General features: G+C 34.6%; 2 long non-coding RNA genes across 3 annotated transcripts; both read left to right on the forward strand.

Annotated features, from left to right (window-relative positions):
• Positions 1 to 6,600: 6,600 nt before the first annotated feature.
• Positions 6,601 to 9,300, forward strand: LOC124385115. 2 transcript variants are annotated; one of them, XR_006925690.1, is made up of 6 exons: positions 6,601 to 7,238; positions 7,428 to 7,474; positions 7,582 to 8,558; positions 8,792 to 8,942; positions 9,132 to 9,178; positions 9,285 to 9,300. It is a non-coding gene; the product is annotated as an uncharacterized LOC124385115 (long non-coding RNA). The 2 variants fall into 2 exon arrangements; XR_006925689.1 differs by having other exon boundaries at positions 6,601 to 6,854; positions 7,088 to 7,238; positions 7,582 to 8,942.
• A 2,242-nt stretch (positions 9,301 to 11,542) lies between these two features.
• LOC124385116 lies at positions 11,543 to 12,220 on the forward strand. Its single transcript, XR_006925691.1, has 3 exons — positions 11,543 to 11,592; positions 11,822 to 11,972; positions 12,162 to 12,220. It is a non-coding gene; the product is annotated as an uncharacterized LOC124385116 (long non-coding RNA).
• The last annotated feature ends 5,307 nt before the right edge of the window (positions 12,221 to 17,527 follow it).

Here is a 17,527-nt window from a genome sequence, read left to right on the forward strand (position 1 = left end):
ACTCTACAGTGCACACAATTGCCTAGTTACAGAGTGAGCACAGTTGTGTTAATAACACATACAAATACACAAACATGCATTCAGGACTCATGAAGTATACGGTATATGTATAATACACATACAAGTGCATCTCAATAAATTAGAATATCATTAAACAGTTGTTTTATTTTAGTTATTCATTACAAAAAGTGAAGCTTGTATATTATATAGATTCATCAATCTTCATCGTTCATCGTGGTGTCACACTCTAATTAGCTAATTAACTCAAAACACCTGCAAAGGTTTTCTAAACCTTTAAATGCTGCTGACTTGACAGTTGTCCAGAAGACCATCATTGACACCCTGCACATGGAGGGTAAGGCACAAAAGGTCATCGCTAAAGAAGCTGGCTATTCACAGTGTGCTGTATTCAAGCACACTAATGGAAAGTTGAATGAAACGAAATAATGTGGTCAAAAAAGGTGAAACGAAGCCCATTCAAGAATTCAAGAGATTCACAAAGAGTAGACTGCAGCTGGAGTCAGTGCTTCAATGACCACCACGCACAGACGTACCCATGGGCTACAACTGTTGCATTTCTTGTGTCAAGCCATTCCTGAACCAGAGACAACCTCAGAGGTGTCTTACCTGCGTAAAGGACTGTTGCTCAGTGGGCCAAAGTGGTCTTTTCAGATTATAGGAAATTAAATGATGCATTTCATTTGGAAATCAAGGTCCCAGAGTCTGGAAGAAGAGAGTAGAGACACAGAATCCAGGTTGCTTGTGGTCAGTGTAAAGTTTGCACAGTCAGTGATGGTTTGGGGAGTCATGTCATCTGCTGGTGTTGGTCCACTGTGTTTTATCAAGTCCAAGGTCAGCACAACCGTCTACCAGGACGTTTTTGAGTACTTCATGCTTCCCTCTGCTGACCAGCTTTATGGAGATGCTGATTTTATTCACAATTTACCAATTTTGTTTTTGATTGGTCTTATGAAGTATTCTATTTTTGAAATATTAAATTGGTGAGTTTTTGTTAAATGTGAGGCAAAATAATCAAAATTAAAAAAAAATAAACACTTGAAATATATCAGTCTGTGTGTGATGAATCTATATAATATACAAGTTTAACTTTTTGTATTGAATTGCTAAAATAAATCAACGTTTTAATGATATTCCAATTTATTGAGATGCACCTGTATGTATACAGTTTGCCTATGTGTATCGGTCTATATTAAGTGATAGATCAAAGGGTGTGGATTATTTTTATGAATGTCATTTTATCTAATATATCTTGTCCTGAGATGTTCAACTATTGACCCAAATTCAAAACATTTTCGTTTTCCAAATTATTTCACAATCACTGTTGTTTATTTCACTATTCAGGAGTTTCCCAAAAAGCCACTTTGGAATTTCCAGTAATTTAGACATATAAACAGTACTTCAAATATTAAAAGGTAGAAAAGATTTATTTCTAGGGTTATGCTATACTGTTGTAAATAATAAAGTAATAAATAAATAATTAAAAATTTAGCAAGTAAATGATTCAGAATTATAATTTAAATAAAAGTAATTGTTACAATTAATTATTTTAAGGTTGTTTATGTATTTACAATGCATTGTCCTGTATATTTATTACATATTTTGCTTGTGTTTCTGCAGTAAGTAATTGGAGAATGTAGGAATAGATGACTGAACCTTTACAGGGTCAAAGTCAGGACTGGAAAACAGCCATGTACGATTTTCTGGAATTGTGCAAATTTCTTGTTACATAAGAAAATCATTTTTATTCCAGCTCTTTGCTTGTGCATGTCAGGCTCAGTATATAAACCTGCTCATTTTCATTGACTCACAGTATCCGCAACTTCGCATCAACATCAGATTTACAGAGATTCAGAGATGATGGTCACTAACGCTCTCGGTGTGTTCGTGTTCATTACAGCACTGATTGTCGCTGAAGGCTCCTGGGGTTCTGGTATGTTTATAACATCTTCATTACATGTTTTTATTAAGCCTTCTGTAAATGAAGCCTAAGTATACCAAGATTTCTTTTTTTTCATATATATATATATATATATATAGAAATTCCAAGAAAAAAAAACATTATGCACACTTTAAAAAGAATAAAATAGGTCTACTGTACGGAGTATTGTTCATGTTATACACATTATACACACAAACCGTACAGGACTTACATAAATTTAATAATTTACATAAATTTACATTTTATTATCAGGTAAAACTGGAAACTCATACAGTTTTGACTTGTCGAAAAAGGATGACCTGACCAAGCTCTATAACTCTAAAGTGTATAAGGCTGAGCGCATGACACGGCCACTTGATGGCCAGAGTCGGGAGAGAGGAATATTGAGTCACTCAGGAGTCAGGTACAGAAACACTAATATTATACAAGTATATATAGAGCTATAAGGACTGGAAGATACAAAATAAATATTAGATTTTTTGCATTTATTAGTTGCATTTATTAATTTTATTGTTATTGTTTCATCATTTATTCTGTTGCCTATTTTAATATTAACTTTGTTAGGGTAATACATTTCACTAAGTAAGATTTTACTAGATAATCCATATAAATTTGAATAGAAATTAATTAGCATTTTATTTTTAAGATAAAGAAATTCAGATAAATTATTTTTAAGCTGCTTAAGATAATATAAGTGATATGAAACTAAAACTTAAATATATCTGTGGTTATATTTAAATAATTTAATTAAAATTCTGGATTTTAATTAATTTTGGGTTTATAATGATTCCAGAGTGACTCTGGCAGATGGCACTAAGTGGTTGGTGCATAAAGGAGATGGTTATGGCATTTCCTCTCAGACAGTTGTGGTGGATGCACGTCACATGAGCAACACATGGACGGTAAGAACATTTGTAGACAAAAAATGTATCCTGATTTCTTTATTTATTATTCAGAGTCACTGACTTTTTTTTTTTTACAGATCAGAGAGACTAAAAACTTCGGCGGTAGTAAGACGGTGTCAGATTTTGTGAAAGCAGGTGGAACTAATTACAGTCTGCTGTTCAATAACTGTCACAACGCTGCAGGGAGGATGATGGACGACTAAACTCACACTGAAATACACACTTCAGTCAGCTTTTTTAACATGCTATACATTACACTTAAATGAAATGCTCAACAATTAAACATTAACAAAGCAGTTGTTATTGCAAAAATAAAAAATGAAAATAAAAAGATTCTGGATTTGTGTTCTGTCCTCTGTATACTGTGGGATTGTTTATTGTGTCTATATGTGTCTAAAACCCCACACTTACACACACACACACACACACACACACACACACACACACACACACACACACACACACACACACACAAACACACACACACACAAACAAAGATAAATAAGTATAACTAAAGATTTGTGAGGTCCTGGTGAATTTGAGCGGCATATTTACAGACATGCTACAGTTATTGCCTAGTCAATCAAAGAAAAGCATAGCATGATCATGAAAACATTATTCACGTTTTTTAATTATATGTTGATGCATTACTTATATACACCCTCACATCCTTTTTCTTTTTTTTTTTTTTTTTTTTTGCTTTTGCTTTTGCTGCATGTTAACATAGAGCTGTTTTGAATATAAAAAAATCCTTAAATTTTTCTCAGTGAGTTTTCAAGATTATGTGAGCAAAATGTGGTCAGATTGGACAAAATTGGGAGAGACAGGAAAAATGAGAGTTAGACGTCAGCATTTTTAGTGTTACTATAACTTTTGACCAGCAGTCTGCACTGTCACAAAATAAGTTGCCTACCCTCAGGTCATGGTCTTGAAAAACTTATCAAGTTTTGTCTAATTGTGCAAAGTTGTTGCAAATTCATTGGTCTATTAAAATCAAACCATTTGGACCATTCAGAATTGATTTGATAAGTATTTAATTCAAGTCAATTCAATCCACCTTTATCTGTACAGCACTTTTAACAGTGGGCATTGTCCCAAAGCAGCTTTATAGTGATAAATAGGTTATAAAATATAAATTCATATGTTAATTTATGTCTATAAATTCAGTACCTATTACTTTAACAATTGTACATTTATCCCTTATAAGTTTTACAAGCTTTACTTTACTTTTTTTTTATGCATTATATATCTCACAATATGTGTGTAACTTCAAATCGTATAGGCTGACCTCTACAAAAAGGGAAAGCCTCATGTACATGATGTACATGGTTGAGGATGTTGGTAGAGACTATAAATGTCACACTGCAGCCCAAATTCCCCCCACAACACCTTCAATGATAAAGACAATGTAGTGTACATGAAGTGTACCAATGCAGAACACGAGAAAAGAGAACAGAGATTGTAAAAAAAAATCTTTATAGCATGCAGAAACAGTATATTTACATTACAAAAGACAGAACCACGACATTAGGCTGGAGGACAAACATGCATACACACTCAGGAGTGCACACTTACACAGCTCCATGTGATACAAGTGTGCACTTCTATGGTCACTTTGTAGTGTGTGTCTATATGTATTTTTCAAACCACACACTCCTAGGGCACATAGTATACTTCCTATAACATAATATTTGTTTTATTGTGATTTGTGATATAACCAGTTGTCATGGTAATTGGTAAAGCCTTGTTGTGAGTGCTGAAACACTTTGGTTTCTAGCTAACATGTAGTGTACATGTAGTATGGGCATATCACTGTGCAGTTTCGGATGCAACCCTTATGTTTGTTTATGTTTTGAGGAGCAGCGCAAGTCAACACACTGAACCCTGTGAGGATCAGCGTGACTTTAGAAATATGGTGCTCTTTAGTGCTCGTCACTCGTGCCATCAAATCCATGATTAAACCTTTACATTGTCAAAGTCAGGACTGGAAGACAGCCATGTAGGAATTGTGCAACTTTCTTCTTACATAAGAAAACCGTTTTCATTCCAGCTCTTTGCTTGAGCATGTCAGGCTCAGTATGTAAACAAGCTTTTTTTTCCCAATGACTCACACAATTTTCGACTTTGAATCAACATCAGATTTACAGAGATTCAGAGATGATGGTCACTAACGCTCTCGGTGTGTTCATGTTCATTACAGCACTGATTGTCGCTGAAGGCTCCTGGGGTTCTGGTATGTTTATAACAACTTCATTGCATGTGTTTATTAAACCTTATGTAAATTAAGCCTAAATATAACAAGATTTGTTTTACAAAATGTCCAAGAAATTTGAAAAAGATTATGCACACTTCAAAGAGATTACAATAGGTGAACTGTACAGAATATTGTGCATGTCATACACATTATACACACATTAACTGTACAGGACTTATACTAATTTAATATCTATATACTTTATTATCAGGTAAAAAAAGAAACTCACACAGTTATGACCTGTCGAGTAGGTCTGACCTGACCAAGCTCTTTAACTCTAAAGTGTATGAGGCTGAGTGGGTGACACGACCACTTCATGGCAAGAACAAGGAGAAAGGAATATTTAGTCACTCAGGAGTCAGGTACAGAAACACTAATATTATACAGGTATATATAGAGCTATACTGCTTATAAGGACTGAAAGATGCATAATAAATAATTGCCATTTAATAATGTTATTGTTCTAGTTCTAGTTTTGATGTATATTGTTATTGTTTAGAACTGTAAATATATCTGGTGTTAGATTCAAATTAGATTTTGGATTTAAATTAATTTTGAATTTATAATGATTTCAGAGTGACTCTGGAAGATGGCACTAAGTGGTTGGTGCATAAAGGAAAAGGTAATGGTTTATCCTCTCAGACAGTTGTGGTGGATGCACGTCACATGAGCAACAAATGGAGGGTAAGAACTTTTGTAGACAAAAAATTTATCCTGGTTTATTTATTTATTATTCATAGTTACTGAATTTTTTTCACAGAGCGAGAAGCCTAAAAACTTCGACGGGAAAAAGACGGTGTCAGATTTAGTGAAAGCAGGAGGAACTAAATACAGTCTGCTGTTCAATAACTGTCACAACGCTGCAAGGAGGATGATGAAAGACTAAACACACTGAAATACACACTTCAGAACCACGACATAAAGCTGGAGGACAAACTTGAAATCCTACCTGTGCATACACACTCAGGAGTGCACACTTACACAGCTCTATGTGATACAAGTGTGCACTTCTATGGTCACTTTGTAGTGTGTGTCTATATGTATTTACCAAACCACACACTCCCGGCGCACATAGTATACTTCCTATAACATAATATTTGTTTTATTGTGATTTGTGATATAACCAGTTGTCATGGTAATTGGTAAAGCCTTGTTGTGAGTGCTGAAACACTTTGGTTTCTAGCTAACGTTAGTGTACATGTACTATGGAAATATCAATGTGCAGTTTCGGATGCAACCCTTATGTTTGTTTATGTTTTGAGGAGCAGCGAAGTCAACACACTGAACCCTGTGAGGATCAGCGTGACTTTAGAAATACGGTGCTCTTTAGCGCTTGTCACTCGTGCCATCACATCCATAAAGACAACATAGATGAAGCTCCTTACACTTAGATCCTTGAGGTTAGAGCAAGGATTATTATAAAAGATAAGTAATTGGAGAATGTGGAATGATTGAACCTTTACAGGGTCAAATACGGACTGGAAGACAGTCATGGAGGAATTTCTGGAATTGTGCAACTTTCTTGTTACATAAGAAAACAGTTTTCATTCCAGCTCTTTGCTTGAGCATGTCAGGCTCAGTATGTAAACAAGCATTTTTTCCCAATGACTCACACAATCTTCGACTTTGAATCAACATCAGATTTACAGAGATTCAGAGATGATGGTCACTAACGCTCTCGGTGTGTTCATGTTCATTACAGCACTGATTGTCGCTGAAGGCTCCTGGGGTTCTGGTATGTTTATAACATCCTCATTGCATGAGTTTATTAAGCCTTATGGAAATGAAGCCTAAGTATAATAAAATTTGTTTTTCAAAATGTCCAAAAAATTATAAAAAAGATTAAGCACACTTCAAAGAGATTACAATATGTGAACTGTACAGAATAGTGTGCACGTTATACATATTATACACACATTAACTGTACAGGACTTATACTAATATAATATGTATATTTTTTATTATCAGTTAAAAAGAGAAACTCATACAGTTATGACCTGTCGAGTAGGTCTGACCTGACCAAGCTCTTTAACTCTAAAGTGTATAAGGCTTAACGGATGACACGACCACTTCATGGCAAGAGAAATGAGAGAGGAATATTTAGTCACTCAGGACTCAGGTAAAGAAACACTAATTTTATACAGGTATATATAGAGCTATAATGTTTATAAAGACTGAAAGATGCATGTTATTGTTCTAGTTCTAGTTCTGTTGTCTATTGTTATTGTTTAGAACTGTAAATATATCTGGGGTTAGATTCAAATTAGATTTTGGATTTAAATTAATTTTGGATTTATAATGATTTCAGAGTGACTCTGGAAGATGGCACTAAGTGGTTGGTGCATAAAGAAAAAGGTAATGGTTTATCCTCTCAGACAGTTGTGGTGGATGCACTTTTGTAGACAAAAAATTTATCCTGGTTTATTTATTTATTATTCATAGTTACTGAATTTTGTTCACAGAGCGAGAAGCCTAAAACTTCGATGGGAAAAAGACGGTGTCAGATTTAGTGAAAGCAGGAGGAACTAAATACAGTCTGCTGTTCAATAACTGTCACAACGCTGCAAGGAGGATGATGAAAGACTAAACACACTGAAATACACACTTCAGAACCACGACATAAAGCTGGAGGACAAACTTGAAATCCTACCTGTGCATACACACTCAGGAGTGCACACTTACACAGCTCTATGTGATACAAGTGTGCACTTCTATGGTCACTTTGTAGTGTGTGTCTATATGTATTTACCAAACCACACACTCCCGGCGCACATAGTATACTTCCTATAACATAATATTTGCTTTATTGTGATTTGTGATATAACCAGTTGTCATGGTAATTGGTAAAGCCTTGTTGTGAGTGCTGAAACACTTTGGTTTCTAGCTAACGTTAGTGTACATGTACTATGGAAATATCAATGTGCAGTTTCGGATGCAACCCTTATGTTTGTTTATGTTTTGAGGAGCAGCGCAAGTCAACACACTGAACCCTGTGAGGATCAGCGTGACTTTAGAAATACGGTGCTCTTTAGCGCTTGTCACTCGTGCCATCACATCCATAAAGACAACATAGATGAAGCTCCTTACACTTAGATCCTTGAGGTTAGAGCAAGGATTATTATAAAAGATAAGTAATTGGAGAATGTGGGAATGATTGAACCTTTACAGGGTCAAATACGGGACTGGAAGACAGTCATGGAGGAATTTCTGGAATTGTGCAACTTTCTTGTTACATAAGAAAACAGTTTTCATTCCAGCTCTTTGCTTGAGCATGTCAGGCTCAGTATGTAAACAAGCATTTTTTCCCAATGACTCACACAATCTTCGACTTTGAATCAACATCAGATTTACAGAGATTCAGAGATGATGGTCACTAACGCTCTCGGTGTGTTCATGTTCATTACAGCACTGATTGTCGCTGAAGGCTCCTGGGGTTCTGGTATGTTTATAACATCCTCATTGCATGAGTTTATTAAGCCTTATGGAAATGAAGCCTAAGTATAATAAAATTTGTTTTTCAAAATGTCCAAAAAATTATAAAAAAGATTAAGCACACTTCAAAGAGATTACAATATGTGAACTGTACAGAATAGTGTGCACGTTATACATATTATACACACATTAACTGTACAGGACTTATACTAATATAATATGTATATTTTTTATTATCAGTTAAAAAGAGAAACTCATACAGTTATGACCTGTCGAGTAGGTCTGACCTGACCAAGCTCTTTAACTCTAAAGTGTATAAGGCTTAACGGATGACACGACCACTTCATGGCAAGAGAAATGAGAGAGGAATATTTAGTCACTCAGGACTCAGGTAAAGAAACACTAATTTTATACAGGTATATATAGAGCTATAATGTTTATAAAGACTGAAAGATGCATGTTATTGTTCTAGTTCTAGTTCTGTTGTCTATTGTTATTGTTTAGAACTGTAAATATATCTGGGGTTAGATTCAAATTAGATTTTGGATTTAAATTAATTTTGGATTTATAATGATTTCAGAGTGACTCTGGAAGATGGCACTAAGTGGTTGGTGCATAAAGAAAAAGGTAATGGTTTATCCTCTCAGACAGTTGTGGTGGATGCACTTTTGTAGACAAAAATTTATCCTGGTTTATTTATTTATTATTCATAGTTACTGAAATTTTTTCACAGAGCGAGAAGCCTAAAACTTTAACAGTAAGAAGACGGTGTCAGATTTAGTGAAAGCAGGAGGAACTAAATACAGTCTGCTGTTCAATAACTGTCACAACGCTGCAAGGAGGATGATGAAAGACTAAACACACTGAAATACACACTTCAGTCAGCATTTTCAACATGCTAAACATTACACTTAAATGAAATGCTCAACAAAGCAGTTGTTATTGCAAGAAAACATGAAAATAAAAACATCCTGGAGTTGTGTTCTGTCCTCTGTTTACTGTGGGATGGTTAATTACATGTATAAAATCACACAGTTATACCCACTCACCCTTGAACACACACACACACACACACACACACACACACACACACACACACACACACACACACACACACAGAGAGAGACAGCTAAATTAGTATAAATCAGTATAACTAAAGATTTGTGGGGTCCGGGCAGTCAGACTTGGTGAGCGGCACATTTACAGACATGCTACAATTATTTCCTAATCAATCAGAGAAAAACAGAGCATGGTCATGAAAACATTATTCAAGTTTTTGTAATTATATGTTGATGCATTACTATATACACACTCACATCATTTTTTATCTTTGCCTTTTATTTTTCTTTTGCTGTATTTTACAAGAGAGTGTTTTTGAATATCACAAAGCCTTCAGTTTTGTTCAGTGCGGTTTCAAGATGATGTGAGAAAAATCTGTTTAAATTAGACAAAATTTGGAGACACAGGTATAATGAGAGTTAGAAGTCAGCATTTCTGGTGTATTACTATAACCTGGTCCTGAAATACCAGATTTGGACTAATTGGTCTAAAGTTGTTACTCAGATGCTTGTACTCACGTTTGGGATCATGTTTGGCACAAGCTTTTTTTTTTCAAATCATTTGGAACTTGAGTTTAGAATCTATAGGTTTAACAATTGTACATTTATCCCTTATATGTTTTGCAAGCTTTACTCTGAAGTTGATGTTTACAAAATTAGGTGATGATTGGATAAAATCTGTAGACAAAACCCGATAGCTAAAAATCAGGTGGTTCTTCTGTATATAATAGATTATATTGGTCTCATGTTTACCTTTTAGACACACAGTTCAAAAGTTATGATCATGAACATATTTCCAAATTAGGCACAAATCTGCCTTAATGGTGGCAGAAGAAAGATGTAATAATAATACACATCTACACAGATTTTTTTCTGCTGTTTCTCATGATAATATCTTTTTTAAAGTAATGTTCAGCTCTGTACTATTTGCATTATATATCTCACAATGCGTGTGTATCATCACATCATATAGGCTGACCTCCACTAGGAGGCAGGGCTTCATGTACATGATGTACATGGTTGAGGATGGTGGTAAAGACTATAAATAGTTCATGCTGTAGCCTAAATTGCAGCAACAAATGGAGGGTAAGAACCTTTGTAGACAAAAAATGTATCCTGGTTTATTTATTTATTATTCATAGTTACTGAAATTTTTTCACAGAACGGGAAGCCTAAAAACTTTAACAGTAAGAAGACGGTGTCAGATTTAGTGGAAGCAGGCAGAACTAAATACAATCTGCTGTCCAATAACTGCCACAACGCTGCAAGGAGGATGATGAAAGACTAAACACACACTGAAATACACACTTCAGTCAGCATTTTTAACATGCTAAACATTACACTTAAACGAAATGCTCAACAAAGCAGTTGTTATTGCAAGAAAACATGAAAATAAAAACATCCTGGAGTTGTGTTCTGTCCTCTGTTTACTGTGGGATGGTTAATTACATGTATAAAATCACACAGTTATACTTACACACACACTCAACCTTGCACACACACAGACACACACACACACACACACACACACACACACACACACACACACACACACACAGAGAGAGAGAGAGAGAGAGAGAGACAGCTAAATTAGTATAAATCAGTATAACTAAAGATTTGTGGGGTCCGGGCAGTCAGACTTGGTGAGCGGCACATTTACAGACATGCTACAATTATTTCCTAATCAATCAGAGAAAACAGAGCATGGCCATGAAAACATTATTCAAGCTTTTGTAATTATATCTTGATGCATTACTATATACACCCTCACATTATTTTTTTCTTTGCCTTTTATTTTCCTTTTTCTGTATGTTACAAGAGAGCGTTTTGAATATCACAAATCCTTCAGTTTTGTTCAGTGCGGTTTCCAGATGATGTGAGCAACATCAGATTTACAGAGATTCAGAGATGATGGTCACTAACGCCTCGGTGTGTTCGTGTTCATTACAGCACTGATTGTCGCTGAAGGCTCCTGGGGTTCTGGTATGTTTATAACATCCTCATTGCATGAGTTTATTAAGCCTTCTGTAAATGAAGCCTAAGTATAATAAAATTTGTTTTCAAAATGTCCAAAAATTATAAAAGATTAAGCACACTTCAAAGAGATTACAATATGTGAACTGTACAGAATAGTGTGCACGTTATACATATTATACACACATTAACTGTACAGGACTTATACTAATATAATATGTATATTTTTTATTATCAGTTAAAAAGAGAAACTCATACAGTTATGACCTGTCGAGTAGGTCTGACCTGACCAAGCTCTTTAACTCTAAAGTGTATAAGGCTTAACGGATGACACGACCACTTCATGGCAAGAGAAATGAGAGAGGAATATTTAGTCACTCAGGACTCAGGTAAAGAAACACTAATTTTATACAGGTATATATAGAGCTATAATGTTTATAAAGACTGAAAGATGCATGTTATTGTTCTAGTTCTAGTTCTGTTGTCTATTGTTATTGTTTAGAACTGTAAATATATCTGGGGTTAGATTCAAATTAGATTTTGGATTTAAATTAATTTTGGATTTATAATGATTTCAGAGTGACTCTGGAAGATGGCACTAAGTGGTTGGTGCATAAAGAAAAAGGTAATGGTTTATCCTCTCAGACAGTTGTGGTGGATGCACTTTTGTAGACAAAAATGTATCCTGGTTTATTTATTTATTATTCACACACACACACAGAGAGAGAGAGACAGCTAAATTAGTATAAATCAGTATAACTAAAGATTTGTGGGGTCCGGGCAGTCAGACTTGGTGAGCGGCACATTTACAGACATGCTACAATTATTTCCTAATCAATCAGAGAAAAACAGAGCATGGCCATGAAAACATTATTCAAGCTTTTGTAATTATATCTTGATGCATTACTATATACACCCTCACATTATTTTTTTTCTTTGCCTTTTATTTTCCTTTTTCTGTATGTTACAAGAGAGCGTTTTTGAATATCACAAATCCTTCAGTTTTGTTCAGTGCGGTTTCCAGATGATGTGAGCAAAATCTGGTTAAATTGGACAAACTTTTGAGACACAGGTATAATGAGAGTTAGACGTCAGCTTTTCTGGTGTATTACTATAACCTGGTCCTAAAATACCAGCTTTGGACTAATTGGTCTAAAGTCTAAGGTCTTGAGTTTAGAACCTATAAGTTTAACAATTGTACATTTATGCCTTATATGTTTTGCAAGCTTTACTCTGAAGTTGATTTTTGCAAAATTAGGTGATGATTGGACAAAATCTGTAGACGAAACCCGATAGCTTAAAATCTCATCAGGTGATTCTTCTGTATATAATAGATTATATTGGTCTCATGTTTACCTTTTAGACACACAGTTCAAAAGTTATGATCATGTTTCTCACAATAATAACTTTTTTTAAGTAATGTTCAGCTCTGTACTATATGCATTATATATCTCACAATGCGAGTGTATCATCACATTATATAGGCTGACCTCCACTAGGAGGCAGGGCTTCATATACATGATGTACATGTTAAGGATGGCGGTAGAGACTATAATACGGTGGCCAAGAAGTGCAAAACACGTTAACAAATCCGAAAACAAATTAACAAATCCAAAAACAAAATAACAAATTCAAAATCAAAACAACAAATCCGAAAACACAACGACAAGTCAGACAAACCAGAAAAGGTATGTATAGTTTGTGAATGGAAACTTACCGATCATTGGACGAGACACCTGTCATTAAAGATATACAGGAAGTATAAAATCTTATAACTTTGTTTCTTGTACATGTGTAAAGTTCTCTGTTTACTTTAAACTTTTTTTTTATTATTTCGATTAGTGCACCATAAAATATAAGAAAATAACAGAAGTAAACATTGGCAAGAAAGGAGAAACTGGAATTAATTCAAAGCTACTTTTGGGAAAGACATTTATATGCAATGATGTTGGAGATGATGCAGTATATCATGACATAAAGATTAGTTTGTACACATTTACACATACGTTCCAACTTTCTCCTGCTGCAGACTGTTACTTCAGATGCTTTATGGTCTGATATCCATAACTGGCTTTACCCAAAGGTTCCCCATCTAAGAAATTTCACTGTGAAGGACATTATCTTTGGACTTGTAATGAACAATAACAAAGACGACTTTCTTGTTAATAATATACTTCTGATGGGAAAATTTTATATACAAAATCGAAATACTTGAAAGTGAAACCAATGTTTCTTTTGCATTTTATAATGAGTTTATTTCTTTCACAAAAGCCCTTAAAGTGATTAAAAACAAAAATGCATTGAAACTGTTGTCCTTTATAGAAAAACGTGATAAACCATAGCCCTGTTTATGTTTTTTACTTTAATTTATTTTTATTACTATTATTATTATTATTATAAATTATATTTATTTATCCATTTTTTCTTTCCTCTTTCCCCTAAATATATGTGTATATATTTGTATTTTCATGCACCTGTTCTTTGTATTATAATGTAAATTGAACTTGTTATTGCCATGTTGTTTGTATATGGTTAATTGCTTAATAAAAAACATAAATTAATTAATTAATTTAAAAAGACTGTTGTACTTCCTGTATATTTTAAATGGCAGGTGTCTCGTCCAATGATCTGTAAGTTTCCATTCACAAACTATACCTACCTTTTCCGTTTTGTCTGACTTGTCGTTGTGTTTTCGGGTTTGTTAATTTGTTTTCAGATTTGTTAATTTGTTTTTGAATTTTTAAATTTGTTTTCGGATTTTTTTTTTTTTTTGATTTGTTAATGTGTTTTCGGATTTGTTATTTTGTTTTGAATTTCTTAATTTGTTTTCAGATTTGTTATTTTCTTTTCAGATTTGTTAATGTGTTTTGCACTTCTTGGCCACTGTACTATAAATAGTTCATGCTGCAGCCTAAATTCCACTCACAACACACTTAATGATAAAGACAATGTAGTGTACATGAAGTGTACACTGCAAAACCAAATGCCCTACGCATAACATGGGAAAACAGAACAGAGATTTTTTTTAAAAATCTCAGGTTTACTAAAACTTATTAAAGCATGCAGAAACAGTATGTGTACATAACAAACGACAAAACACGACATTAAGCTGGAGGACAAACATGAAATCCTACCTGTGCATACACACTCAGGAGTGCACACTTACACAGCTCCATGTGATACAAGTGTGCACTTCTATGGTCACTTTGTAGTGTGTGTCTATATGTATTTACCAAACCACACACTCCCGGGGCACATAGTGTACTTCCTATAACATAATATTTGCTTTATTGTGATTTGTGATATAACCAGATGTCATGGTAATTGGTAAAGCCTTGTTGTGATTGCTGAAACACTTAGTATGGTAATGCGGTTTCGGCGGTTTCGTGCGGTTTCGGATGCAACCCTTATGTTTGTTTATGTTTTGAGGAGCAGCGCAAGTCAACACACTGAACCCTGTGAGGATCAGCGTGACTTTAGAAATACGGTGCTCTTTAGCGCTTGTCACTCGTGCCATCAAATCCATAAAGACAACATAGATGAAGCTCCTTACACTTAGATCCTTGAGGTTAGAGCAAGAATTATTATAAAAGATAAGTAATTGGAGAATGTGGGAATGATTGAACCTTTACAGGGTCAAATACGGGACTGGAAGACAGCCATGTATTAATTTCTGGAATTGTGCAACTTTCTTGTTACATAAGAAAACTATTTTCATTCCAGCTCTTTGCTTGAGCATGTCAGGCTCATGCTCATTTTCCAATGACTCACAAAATCTTTGACTTTGCATCAACATCAGATTTACAGAGATTCAGAGATGATGGTCACTAACGCTCTTGGTGTGTTCGTGTTCATTACAGCACTGATTGTCGCTGAAGGCTCCTGGGGTTCTGGTATGTTTATAACATCATAACGTGTTTATTAAGCCTTATGTAAATGAAGCCTAAGTATAACAAGATTTGTTTTACAGAATTTCCAAGAAATTATAAAAAGATTATGCACACTTCGAAGAGATTACAATAGGTGAACTGTACAGAATATAGTGCATGTTATACATAATATACACACATTTACTGTACAGGACTTTTTTTTTATAAGGTAAAAAAGACTCATACAGTTATGACCTGTCGGATCAGGCTGACTTGACCAAGCTCTATAACTCTAAAGTGTATAAGGCTGAGCGGGTGACACGACCACTTGATGGCCAGAGTCGGGAGAGAGGAATATTTAGTCACTCAGGAGTCAGGTACAGAAACACTAATATTATACAGGTATATATAGAGCTATAATGTTTATAAAGACTAAAAGATGCATAATAAATATTTTGGCATTTAATAATATTGTTCTAGTTCTAGTTCTGTTGTCTATTGTTATTGTTCAGAATTGTAAATATATCTAGGGTTAGATTGAAATTAGATTATAAATTAAAATAAATTTTGGGTTTATAATGATTTCAGAGTGACTCTGGAAGATGGCACTAAGTGGTTGGTGCATAAAGGAGGTGGTTACGGTATTTCCTCTGACACAGTTGTAGTGGATGATCGTCACATGAGCGACAAATGGACGGTAAGAACCTTTGTAGACATAAAATGTATCCTGATTTATTCATTTATTATTCATAGTTACTGACATTTTTTCACAGACCAGGGAGACTAAAAACTTCGAAGGCACTAAGACGGTGTCAGATTTAATGGAAGCAGGCGGAACTAAATACAAGCTGCTGTCCGATAACTGTCACAGCGCTTCAAGGAGGATGATGGAAGACTAAACACACACTGAAATACAAACTTAAGTCAGCATTTTTAACATGCTAAACATTACACTTAAATGAAATGCTCAACAAAGCAGTTGTTATTGCAAGAAAACTGAAAATAAAAACATCCTGGAGTTGTGTTCTGTCCTCTCTTTACTGTGGGATGGTTAATTACATGTATAAAATCACACAGTTATACTTACACACACACTCAACCTAGTACACACACACACACACACACACACACACACACACACACACACACACACACACACACACACACACACACAGCAAATTAGGATAAATTAGTATAACTAAAGATTTGTGGGGTCCGGGCAGTCAGACTTGGTGAGCGGCACATTTACAGACATGCTACAATTATTTCCTAATCAATCAGAGAAAAACAGAGCATGGTCATGAAAACATTATTCAAGTTTTTGTAATTATATGTTGATGCATTACTATATACACACTCACATCATTTTTTTCTTTGCCTTTTATTTTGCTTTTGCTGTATGTTACAAGAGAGCGTTTTTGATTTTCACAAAGCCTTCAGTTTTGTTCAGTGCGGTTTCAAGATGATGTGAGAAAAATCTGGTTAAATTAGACAAAATTTGGAGACACAGGTATAATGAGAGTTAGAAGTCAGCATTTCTGGTGTATTACTATAATTTGGTCCCGATACACCAGATTTGGACTAATTGGTCTAAAGTTGTTGCTCAGATACTTGTACTCATGTTTGGCATATTCATTGACAAATCATTTGGAACTTGAGTTTAGAATCTATATGTTTAACAATTGTACATTTATCCCTTATATGTTTTGCAAGCTTTACTCTGAAGTTGATGTTTACAAAATTAGGTGATGATCTGTAGACGAAACCCAATAGCTAAAAATCTCATCAGGTGATTCTTCTGTATATAATAGATTATATTGGACTCATGTTTACCTTTTATTTGCATTATATATCTCACAATGCGTGTGTATCATCACATCATATAGGCTGACCTCCACTAGGAGGCAGGGCTTCATGTACATGATGTACATGGTTCAGGATGGTGGTAGAGACTATAAATAGTTCATGCTGCAGCCTAAATTCCACTCACAACACCCTTAATGATAAAGACAATGTAATGCAATACAATGCAAAATCAAGTGCCCTATGCAGAACACAAGAAAAGAGAACAGAGA

Source organism: Silurus meridionalis, chromosome 4 (assembly GCF_014805685.1).
Source record: "Silurus meridionalis isolate SWU-2019-XX chromosome 4, ASM1480568v1, whole genome shotgun sequence".
NCBI lineage: Eukaryota > Metazoa > Chordata > Actinopteri > Siluriformes > Siluridae > Silurus > Silurus meridionalis.